This window comes from Lissotriton vulgaris, unplaced genomic scaffold (genome assembly GCF_964263255.1).
Source record: "Lissotriton vulgaris unplaced genomic scaffold, aLisVul1.2 SCAFFOLD_1144, whole genome shotgun sequence".
Lineage (NCBI taxonomy): Eukaryota > Metazoa > Chordata > Amphibia > Caudata > Salamandridae > Lissotriton > Lissotriton vulgaris.
This window is the reverse complement of record NW_028243070.1, coordinates 356,544-367,760: the sequence shown is the minus strand read 5'-3', so window position 1 is coordinate 367,760 and position 11,217 is coordinate 356,544.

The following is an 11,217-nucleotide window of genomic DNA, read 5'->3' as shown; positions in this document are numbered from 1 at the left end:
CTATCTCAAGGGATCTTGCCAGATTGCTTAAAAACAGGCCAAGTTGTCCCGATCATCAAGAAACCAACAGCGGACCCAGCAGACCCCAATAACTTCCGCCCAGTCACCAATATTCCACTACTGGCCAAACTAATCGAGAAATACGTACAAAACCAACTGAGCCAACACATCGCTAATTTCATGCTATTGGACGACTGCCAATCTGGATTCAGAACAGGTCACAGCACGGAAACAGCGATCCTACAAATAGTTGATGACGCAGTACAGGCCCTTGACCGCAATAAGACATGTCTACTAGTCCTTCTTGACTTATCATCTGCATTTGACACTGTGAATCATGAAAAACTACTAGACAGACTTCACAACAGGATGGGAATGTCGGGAAATGTGCTAAAATGGTTTGAATCCTTTCTCCAGAACAGAACACAAAAACTTTGGGTCAACCAGACACTATCCACATCAAGTCCAAATTCGATCGGAGTTTCTCAAGGATCGACACTATCTCCGTCACTCTTTAACCTTTACGTCGAACCTCTGACTGAAATCCTACGAGACGCAAACATATCCTATCATATGTATGCAGACAACACAAAAGTGTATATCAAGGTCGAATCCCTGGAGGACATCAAGCTACTGAATGAGGCTTTGAAAATGACACTACGATGGCTAACCAGTAACCACCTGAAGCTCAATGCACAGAAAACGGAATTCCTTTTGATCTCTCCTCCGAAGAGCCACTCGGAGGTAGAAGAATGGACCAGACTGATCACAGCTTTAAACTGCACCCCTACGCTAGTGGAATCAACGAAATCATTAGGAATCACATTAGATAAAAATCTAGACATGAAAGCACACATCAATTCAATGGCAAAAAATGCCCGCTTTCACCTGAATTACTTAAGGAAGATGAAACCATTCATCTTGTCGGCAGATCTCAAACTGGCAACTCAATCACTAGTAATCTCAAGAATTGAATATGGATGTACAACCTTAGCAGTTCTACCGAAAATTTCCACTGTACCTCTGAAAGCATGCCTCAATGCAGCAGCAAGGCTCATTACCGGATCGAGGAAATTCGACCATATCTCCCCGCATCTAAAAGCGTTAAACTGGCTACCATACGAAGCCAGAATCCAATTCGAGATGGCATGCGTCACCCACAAAGCACTACACTACAAAACACCAAGATATCTGGCCCAGAAGATCGAACTATCGGGAGGAGTCAGACCAGCCAGGAGCGCCAATTCGCTGATACTGAAACCACCCGTCTTCCGAAAAAAGAAAACATACGACAGAGCCTTCTCAGGGGCAGCACCCAGACTATGGAACTCACTCCCTCCAAATATCAGGAAAATTACAAACACAACATCATTCAAAAAGGAAACTAAGAGCTTCTTAATGAGTAAGTTCCTGACATAGCCAGGAAATGACCTCAACGACACTGCGTACTAAATATCTCTTTTCGGATATGGAAAAGAAGAAAGTGAGAGTCGCTAGCTAAGATGGGAGCCAGCCTCAAGTGCTTTATGGACCCAAAACCGAGAAGAAGAATACACAGACAAAGACAATGCTTGAACGATTTACACAGGAATACAATGGTCAAATATAATCGAATAGCTTCAAACGGGGGATGAAAGTATATAGAAATGTGTAAACCGATGTCAAACACTAGACTATTCGTACGAATCCATTACTAATATGCTATGATATGTCCCCGATAGACTTATACCGATCCTACCTCATTGCAATGTAAATGTGTCCTTTATATAATTTTATTATGACTTTCACCTATCTACCTCATATCAGTGGGATATGTTTACCTTATAGCTCCATACTTATCTACCTCACTCACGATATAACAATGTGCTGTTATTTTGCTAATTATATACCTCATCATGTATATGTCATGTATATGTCATTGTGAAGCGCTCTGATACCCAAGGGTCACGTTTGCGCTATATAAAACTCTCTAAATAAAATAAAATAAATAACATCCATGGCCTTGTGACACTGCCTCAGATTTACGAGAAATCGTAAAACTGAGGCAGTGCCAAAAGCTTACGCCTCCCGAGGGGAGGCGTATGGGAGGCGCAACGGGGAGAAATATCTTTATTTCTCCTCGTTTTTAGGTCAAGCACCGTCGCATTGCGTAGCAGTGGCGGAGCCCGAGATTTTATGTTTCTAAGAGGGGGCTTGGAACCCGCCCCTCTTCTCCATTGGCTGGCTTCCTAAACTGCGGCCAGCCATTGGAGGAGAGGGGCGTCACTCCCTTTAAGCCCCGTCTTTTTCGGATTCGGGGGCGTGTTTTTTAGGTTCTTTCTATCTGTGACGTCATCCGTCACTCACCCAAAAACACGCCCCGAATCGGAAACTTTTTGAGCTTTGCGGCAGCCATTTTTTTTTTTCGTTGGCAGGAACAGCGCGCTGCCACTCCAGGTAAATCACTTGTCCCTTCCTCCTACCACAGGTTTTCCCTCTTTCTTTTAACATATCCCACGTTTCTCCTTTCTCTTCTGCACCATTTCCATTACCATGACCACTTTCCCCTCCGCTCACCCTCGTCTTTCTTTCCCGCCCTCACCACAGGACCTCACCACGGACGGTGAACTCCTCTCCGCCAAACACAAGGTGAGTTATTTAATGAGGAGTCCAGCGCCCCGCGCCGCCGCCTGATGCTGCAGCGCAAGGCAGAGGAGGCTCGCGCTCGCCTCGCGCTCGCCTCGCGCTCGCCTCGCGCTCGCCTCTCGGGCTGCACAAGAGACATGGTTCTCGTTCCAGCGGCTTGGAGGGAACGGGAGCAGAGCCACGGAGCAGGCATCAGCACTTCGTGGCATCTAATTGGACTGCCAGGCCACATCGCTGTAGGAGAAGCAGGGGAGATATTAAAAGATGATAAGGTGCTGCCTCCAGATATTGCTTTCATTTGTCCAGCTCTCCATAATAAGGCAAGAGCTGAAACGAAGAGTCAATCATCCGGGGTTCAAGGGTAGCGTTTCCACTTAGACGCTTTCTCGCCCTTTTATACCAAGAATGTATTTTCTTCCAGGGCCGACTTTTGGAAATGGGTGAGCTGGGCCCAGGGTGCCCAGATTTAGAGGGGGTGCATGTTTGGCTGACCTTCTAAGCTGCCTTGAATGATCCCTTCATTCCGGAACGCTGGTTCAGTTCATTACCTCTCGGATGTCTATACAATCGTATTTTCTTTATTTCCCTTAGCCTCCCTTCAGGTGATGAGACAATGGCAAATGTGTGTTTGCAGGCCGCTCTCTGCTCGGAGATATTCAGCGGCATTTGTGCCTTTCAGCCACTTCTAGCTTTCAGCCCAAAGCGCTCTGCATGTTGGGACATGTAGTTCCACACGTGTAATGCAAATAGTGGCGTTACCACCCCCAGAATGCTGTTGCCTGCCTAAGAGTGAATTGGTGATTCCCTTGTGGGTAGAAGCACAAGGGTAGAAGCATTTTTTAAGAATTAAAATCTCTTTGAACAGCACAGGGTGCCGTGCTCCAGGTTGTTTATAATTGGGCACACAGAGTTTGTTTCTCCCTTGCTTCGTTCCTACGGTAAAGCGATCTGATACCTGCGGGTCTAGCCAGCGCTATACAAGGGTGAATGCCAATGTCGAGGAGCCCCCTCGCTGTGCTTGCTCCCCTGCCCCCTGGCTGTGCTTGCTCCCCTGCCCCCTGGCTGTGCTTGCTTCCCTGCCCCCTGGCTGAGCTTGCTTCCCTGCCCCCTGGCTGAGCTTGCTTCCCTGCCCCCTAGCTGTGCTTGCTTCCCTGCCCCCTGGCTTTGCTTGCTCCCCTGGCTGTGCTTGCTCACCTGCCCCCTCGCTGTGCTTGCTTCCCTGCCCCCTCGCTGTGCTTGCTTCCCTGCCCCCTCGCTGTGCTTGCTCCCCTGCCCCCTGGCTGTGCTTGCTCCCCTGCCCCCTGGCTGTGCTTACTCCCCTGCCCCCTGGTTCCCCTGCCCCCTCACTGTACTTGCTTCCCTTCACCCTCGCTGTGCTTGCTTCCCTACACCCTCCTTGTACTTGCTTCCTTGCACTCTCGCTGTGCTTGCTTCTCAGCCCCCTCACTGTGCTTGCTTCCCTGCCCCCTCGCTGTGCTTGCTCCCCTGCCCCCTGGCTGTGCTTGCTCCCCTGCCCCCTGGCTGTGCTGGCTCCCCTGCCCCTGGCTGTGCTTGTTCCCTGCCCCCTGGCTGTGCTTGCTTCCCTGTCCCCTCGCTGTGCTTGCTCTCCTGTGTGTTTATGTCGCTCTGGGTGTGTATGTGGCTCTGGGTGTGTGTGTGGCTCTGGGTGTGTGTGTGGCTCTGGGTGTGTTTGTGGCTCTGGGTGTGTGTGTGGCTCTGGGTGTGTGTGTGGCTCTGGGTGTGTGTGTGGCTCTGTGTGTGTGTGTGTGGGGCTCTTTGTGTGTGTGGGGGGGCTCTTTGTGTGTGTGCGGCTCTTTGTGTGTGTGTTTCGGGCTCTGTGTGTGTGTGGGGTGGCTCTGTGTGTGGGGGGGGGGGCTCTGTGTGTGTGTATGTGGGGCTCTGTGTGTGTGTGGGGGGCTCTGTGTGTGTGGGGCTCTGTGTGTGTGTGTGTCTGTGTGTGTGTGTCTGTGTGTGTGTCTGTGTGTGTGTGTATCTGTGTGTGTGTGCGTGTGTCTCTGTGTGTGTGTCTCTGTGTGCATCTGTGTGTGTGTGTGTGTGTGGCTCTGTATGTGTGTGTGGGTGGCTTTGTGTGTGTGGCTCTGTGTGGGTATAAATGCAATAGGTCATGCATTTGCGAGCGATTAAGCTATTGGCATTGTAAATGACAATGCCATTTATTTAACGATTAAGCTATTGGCAATGCATATGACAATGCCATTTATTTATGATTTAAAAAAAAAAATCATGAGCAATGCCAATAGCTCTACCTTTAATAATGCCGAGACCATTGCATTGTAAATGCTTGTTCCTTTTTCTGTGTGCGCTGCATTCTGCAGCACACATAGAAAGAGGAAAAGCCTCTTGTGATTATTTTTGTACAGAAAGGTTTCCCTTCCTGTACAAAAATGATCATCCCCACAATGCAGGCACCCTTGCACCATTGTGCAAAGGTGCCTGCGTTGGCGCAGGCAGCCCATTGTGCGCTGGCGCAGGGGAAAAGAACAGGAATGCGCCGTATCTTTAAGATATGACGCATGCCTGCCCTTTTCTTTTGCCGTAGGGAAGCGCAGCAGGAAGCCCTGCTGCGCTTCCCTACGGCAAAGCCTCATAAATGAGGCCCTGAGTATTTAGAATGAACCTAGAAGCCATTCGTAAGTTTGCGATGTAGAAAAACTGGACTGGCTATTGCCATGTGGAGAGAGGGTAGACAATTCCTCAACCTGGCAAAATTCGCATAATAGGATCGGCATAAAAACACTTTTGGTTCAATATTATAAAATATATAAAAAATGCTTTCCCTCTAACATGCATTTTTCTGCATGATTCATAGGGATCGCAGCACATCACATAAACATACCTTTAAATTATAATTAGCAGAGACCAGGGGGAAAAGTAGTAAAGAATTCACTAACGCAGCAAGCCACCTTGCTGCACTGCGTGAAAGGGCAAAAATCCTTTGTTTTTAACATTATAAAGCGCATTCCTAGCGCTAATGCTGGTACCATTACAACATTCTGCAAGGGGGCCTGCATTGTAGGTTTTTGTGTAGGGAGGGGCACCTTCCTGTACAAAAGCAATACTCAGAGGTATTTTCCTCTTTCAATGTGTACGGCAGAATACAGCATACATAGAAAGAGGAAACAACGAGGAGAGATAACCATATTACTCCTCGTTGCACCTCATCTGGGAAGGCATAGAATTGTGACACATTCCCAGGTCTATCACTAATGGTAAATCTTGGAATATGCCAAAATCCGTGGGTGGAAGCGTGGGAACACCCACACTTTATCCATAGAATGCCTCCCTGGGGTAGAGTAGCACAACGCAGTAATTTGTGCTGCGTTTCGTTACTCTAGATTTATTAAGCCACTCAGGGCCACAAAAGGTGGGCTTGCGTGGCTTGATAAATCTGACTTTGTTGTTGCGTTGTCCTTGCACCCCCTTGCGTGGCACAGGAGTTATGCAACAATGATAAATATTTCCCTGAGTTATAGCTTTATCTTTATCTGACAGATTCAGCTGGAAAAAATCAGTCACACATAGCGATACTAAATTCCTAAGGAGAGGTTCAGTATCTAAGAAATCCAAATTTCAAGGCTGCGTTCTTTGATCAGTTCTTTCCAAGCTGTTCTGTATGTGAAATCGTCCATTAACTTTTTCAAGTTCTCTAACCACTAAATCAGAGTATTTGACAAGTCTGCAAATTAGTTGAATGTCATTGCTTAAGACACCAGCTGCACTAGTGTCTTTTATTGTGCAAAGCCTTAGTCCTAAAAAACAAGGCGCTAGAATCTTTTTACAGAGATCTATTAACTATGGGCATACATAAATAATATGTGGCACAGATTTAATCCTATAGCCGCATCCTTTACAGCTATTACATCACCAAAGGATTTGTGATTTTCAACCTGCTGGTACAATTTATAAAGGAAGTTGTTGGAACCTAAACCTAAAATATACTGATACCTTCCAAATAAGATGGGCAGTACCTCAACACAATCCCAAGGGGATTCCAATCATTAACTTCAAGAAAGTAAACTATGGCTCAAGAAAGCATCCTAATGTGATTGTCGATTAGGCCTGAAAGGTTGGCTAGAAACTGACCATTTTCACTTGTGGGGGGGGAACAATGGAAGCTGTGATCCCAGTTCCAGGGCTTCTGTTCCCAATGCTAATCCTTTACATTTTATTGAATTCCTAACCAACAGCAAAAGAAATTATGTTTGTTTTCTGCCTGCATTGATAAGGAAAAAATCCAACCAAATTGATATATTGGATCTAATTTAAGCAAGGTTAGGGATTTTGTTCAAAATAGGTAATCTCTTGCTCCTATTTAAAGGTTTCTCCCTTATTTTACCAAAATACTTTGGGCAAATATATACAACACAGTATCAACAGGGGGTAAAAACTTTGCAGAATTAGGGGGTGGGTGAGTTGCTGGAATTAAATTCTTACCAAAAGCAGAGTTACACAATTTTGTATCTTTAATGATCTTTTGAGGATGCCCGGAATCTGACTGTTGTCACTGAACACAAATTAGAATTGTGTTCAGGTTGGTTTGTTGAGTTGTGCCCTTTTAAGGGTACACAGACAGACTCTTTAATTACATTCTGCCCTCTGGTTGGGACAAGCAGGATAAAAACAGTTCTTTAGAAATCTTTACCTTACCTGCAGTAATGAAAGACTTTGAGGAACATTCCTTTGGGGGCATAGAACTAGCGGATGAGGTCTGAATAGTTGGGGATTTTGTTCTTCTGGTGCACAGAACAGAGTTTAGCTCTATTATGCTTTTGACTATGATAGAGTTTATATAATGAGCTAGAACATTCCATTGGGGGCATAGAACTAGCGGATAAGGTCTGCATAGTAGGCAATTTTTTTCTTCTGGTGCACAGAACAGTGTTTAGCTCTATTATGCTTTTCACAATAATAGAGTTTATGCAATGAGCGAGAACTCTTCCCATACATTTTACCCTTCTTCACCACTAATACTTGATATTGTGATATGTAAGTCTGTTTGGGATTATTCTGCGTAGACTGAACTAGATTTGGTTCTTGAAAGATAACATACAATTGGTAGAGTCCACAGTGAATCTCTCCATCTTTGAATTAGTAATGAATAGGAGCATATCACATGGGGGTCCTGCTTTATAGACTGAAGATAATCTATCTGTAGGAATTGTTTTTTACTCACTGCAACCAATGTCTCTAAAATACCTTGAAACTACTTTGTTTTTACCAGGATTAGAATATCTAACATTGATGCAGTTGAAGTTGGAGCCGCAACAAAAGAACAGTTGAAGTATTAAAAGCTGTGGACATAGTTACATTTCCTCCAGCCGCTTTCTTGAAGTCCTTGGTCCATCAGACCTTCTAGATGTAAATCAGTCACAACATCATACTGAGACATCCTGGGAAAATATGATAAATGAGGAGGTCCTATTACATGTTCTGTTTCAGAATGGAATGTGGTCTTTCTGTTATGTCCCCAGTGTAAGATACTAAACTGATCTTTTGGGGAAGAATTACAATTCTTCTACCAAAGTAAGGATTCCTGCAATAAAATGTTTTTCCACAAACAGTTTCATTGTGTGAATGTGTGACAAAATTGGTTAATGAACCGCAGGGGTTAGGTCCTTTGCCTAAAGATCATGCTGTGGATATTCGGAATCGGTCAAGTAAGGTAGAAACACTAGAACCTATTATTGGCCAGTGTCATCCCCAGTACAATTATTTCCTGAATCTATTGTATCTAAAGAAATTAACTCAGGTTTACTAAGCCCCCTATGTGGCAGACAGGAGCATAGTAGTAATAATGGGGACACCAAACTAGTAATGCACCCGTTGTATGAATCTCAGGGAACCTATGATAGCCTTAACCGAGGTTAAATATTGAAAATCATTTCAACTATGCCTTATTTAGCATTTATTAAATCCTCTGATTTGGTGTCAGTCCAATTTAGACAGGTTCAGCCCAATACTCCTTCTGAGTCCACTATTACCACTTGATCATCAAGTGATATTGTTTCTATGATTCTGGGATCCAGGGTGAATTTTATGGACTGTGGAATCAAGATTGAGATTTGGAACTGTGTACAATATCCCCAGATCTTGAAGATATTGGCCCTTAAGACGGATAATAGTTGTAAAATTACTGAAGGTACTAAGTTAAATCCGGTGCTTAGAGGTGCAGTAGGTTCAACAAATAACCAATCTTGCAGTTCTGGTTTGTTGATCACAAATCCTCAGTCAGGGGGTCATCTTTGCGAGTGGTTACCCAAAAACAATATGAGAATGGAGAATTGGTCCTGGTTGCCAGCATCACTGGCAAAGGTGCCCCGTAACAACAGTAATTGAGCAACTGGTGTTACTGAAGATAATATAAATGAAATTAGTCTATGCTCCTGGAATGTCCACGGTTTACATCATTTATTGTCTGGTCCAGATTCAATATATTTTTTAAACTAATTTCAATTTTTATTATTCCAAGAAACATGGTGTGAACAAATGACCCCTTTGTCCGGATTTAATGAATTGGTATCCCGGCAGTAAAATCCAATAAATTTGGCCGTGCAAAATGTAGACTGTCGTGTTATATCGCTGCTAATTTAAATCTAACTGTGGAAGTGGTAGATTTTAATATGGGTTGGTTGCAATGCCCTGTGGTAAATACCTCTGATCTAAGGTTTGTTTTTCTTAACGTATATCTGAGTGCAAGTAAAAATAAGTCTGCTCAGCTGTATATCCTTTGGAATATACTGAGTGTTTTTATACTCCAATACCGGATGCTGGCCTAATAGTATCGGGTGATTTTTTTAAAGTTCAAAAAGAATTTTATTAGTCAAATAAAAGGTGCCAATACAATAGTAAAATTTGATAGAAGAGAAGAATAATAACAATCAAATACACTAGTGCATCAATATTAGTAAGTAAAATGAACTACAGAAAAACATATAGATTTTGGTGATCTGCATGAGGCGAATGTAGACAATATTAAAACATAGTAATAAGTGAAGAAAAAAGGAAAGGCTAAGGTCAATTAAGGAGGTTTTGGGACTTCTTGTTGAGTTTGGCGTAGTTGAAATGAGCGTTTGGCACATACATCAAGATATAAAGTAATGGAAGCCATAAATCCAAACGTTTAGTTGCCAAATGAATAGGAAATACAAAAGCAGTATCTAGTCTATGATTATGACAACCATTGTACCACCATGCTCTAAAGGAAAGATTTGAATAATTTTTCCAGTTAGCAGTAATCTGTTGGAATGCAACAGCTAGTAATAAGTCAACAATCTTAACATTTAATTCAACATCATCTCAGCAAATAGAGAGACTACCCAGAAAAATGTGAGTAAAAGAAAAAGGAATGTTAGTATGAAAAATTACATTGATTTGGGACCAAATTTGTTTCCAAAAATCATGAACAGCCCCACATGAAAATAACATGTCAAGTCAAGTCAAGTCAAGAGATTTATATAGCGCGCTACATACCCATAGGGTCTCAAGGCACTTGAGGAGGGGTGGGGAATTACTTGTCGAATATCCAAGTTTTAAGTTGTTTTCTGAATGCTAGGTGGTTCTGAGTGAGGCGAAGGTGGGTGGGAAGAGAGTTCCAAGTTTTAGCTGCCAGGTAGGAGAAGGATCTACCTCCCATGGTGGTTTTGTTGATGCGAGGTACACTGGCAAGGGCTTGGTTGGAGGATCGTAGCTGACGGGATGGGGTTTAGAAGGACAGTCGTGTGTTGATGCATTCGGGTCCAAGTTCGTAAAGTGCTTTGTGTGCGTGGGTTAGGAGGCGGAAAGTAATCCTCTTATTTACGGGGAGCCAGTGGAGGTTTTTCAGGTGTCCAGAGATGTGTTCTTTATGCGGGATGTCTAGTATGAGCCTGGCTGAAGCGTTCTGGATGCGTTGGAGTTTTTTCTGGAGTTTTGCGGTGGTACCGGCGTATAGGGTGTTACCGTAGTCCAGGCGGCTCGTGACCAGTGCGTGGGTGACCGTTTTTCTAGTTTCGGTGGGGATCCAGCGAAATGTTTTTTTGAGCATGCGAAGAATGTTGAAGCAAGATGATGAAACGGCGTTGACTTGTCTGGTCATCGAGAGTGAGGAGTCCAGGATGACGCCCAGGTTCTGTGCGTGGTAGTTGCATGCGGTGAAGAGCAAGACCAACAGAGATCTGGAACAGTAGAACATTGTTTGTTCAAAGTGTGTGGAGTGAAGAGAAGTCTGTTGTAAATAAAGAAAAGGGTTTGAGTTATATTAGCTGCTCTAGAAGATTTACGATGTTTGGTCCATAATTTGTCCCATAAATCTGTGGGCCAGAAAGCGACAAAATCAGATTCCCACTGTTCTTCCACCTTAGATTTAAGCCGGGGGGAATCTGTAGTGTGGAGGTATTTATAAATAGAAGATGCTTCAGGTGTTGTGCATAAAAATGAGTGGAGTTGTGAAGTAGGGTTAGGGAGAGGAGGTTGGGCTGAGGAGTGTGTAAGGATGGTGTACTGCAACAAAACCGCCTTTTGAAGTAAAACGTATTCACGGGCAAAAGAAGCAGGCAAGTTGAAAGATTGACTTAAAGTTGAGAAAGGCAGGAT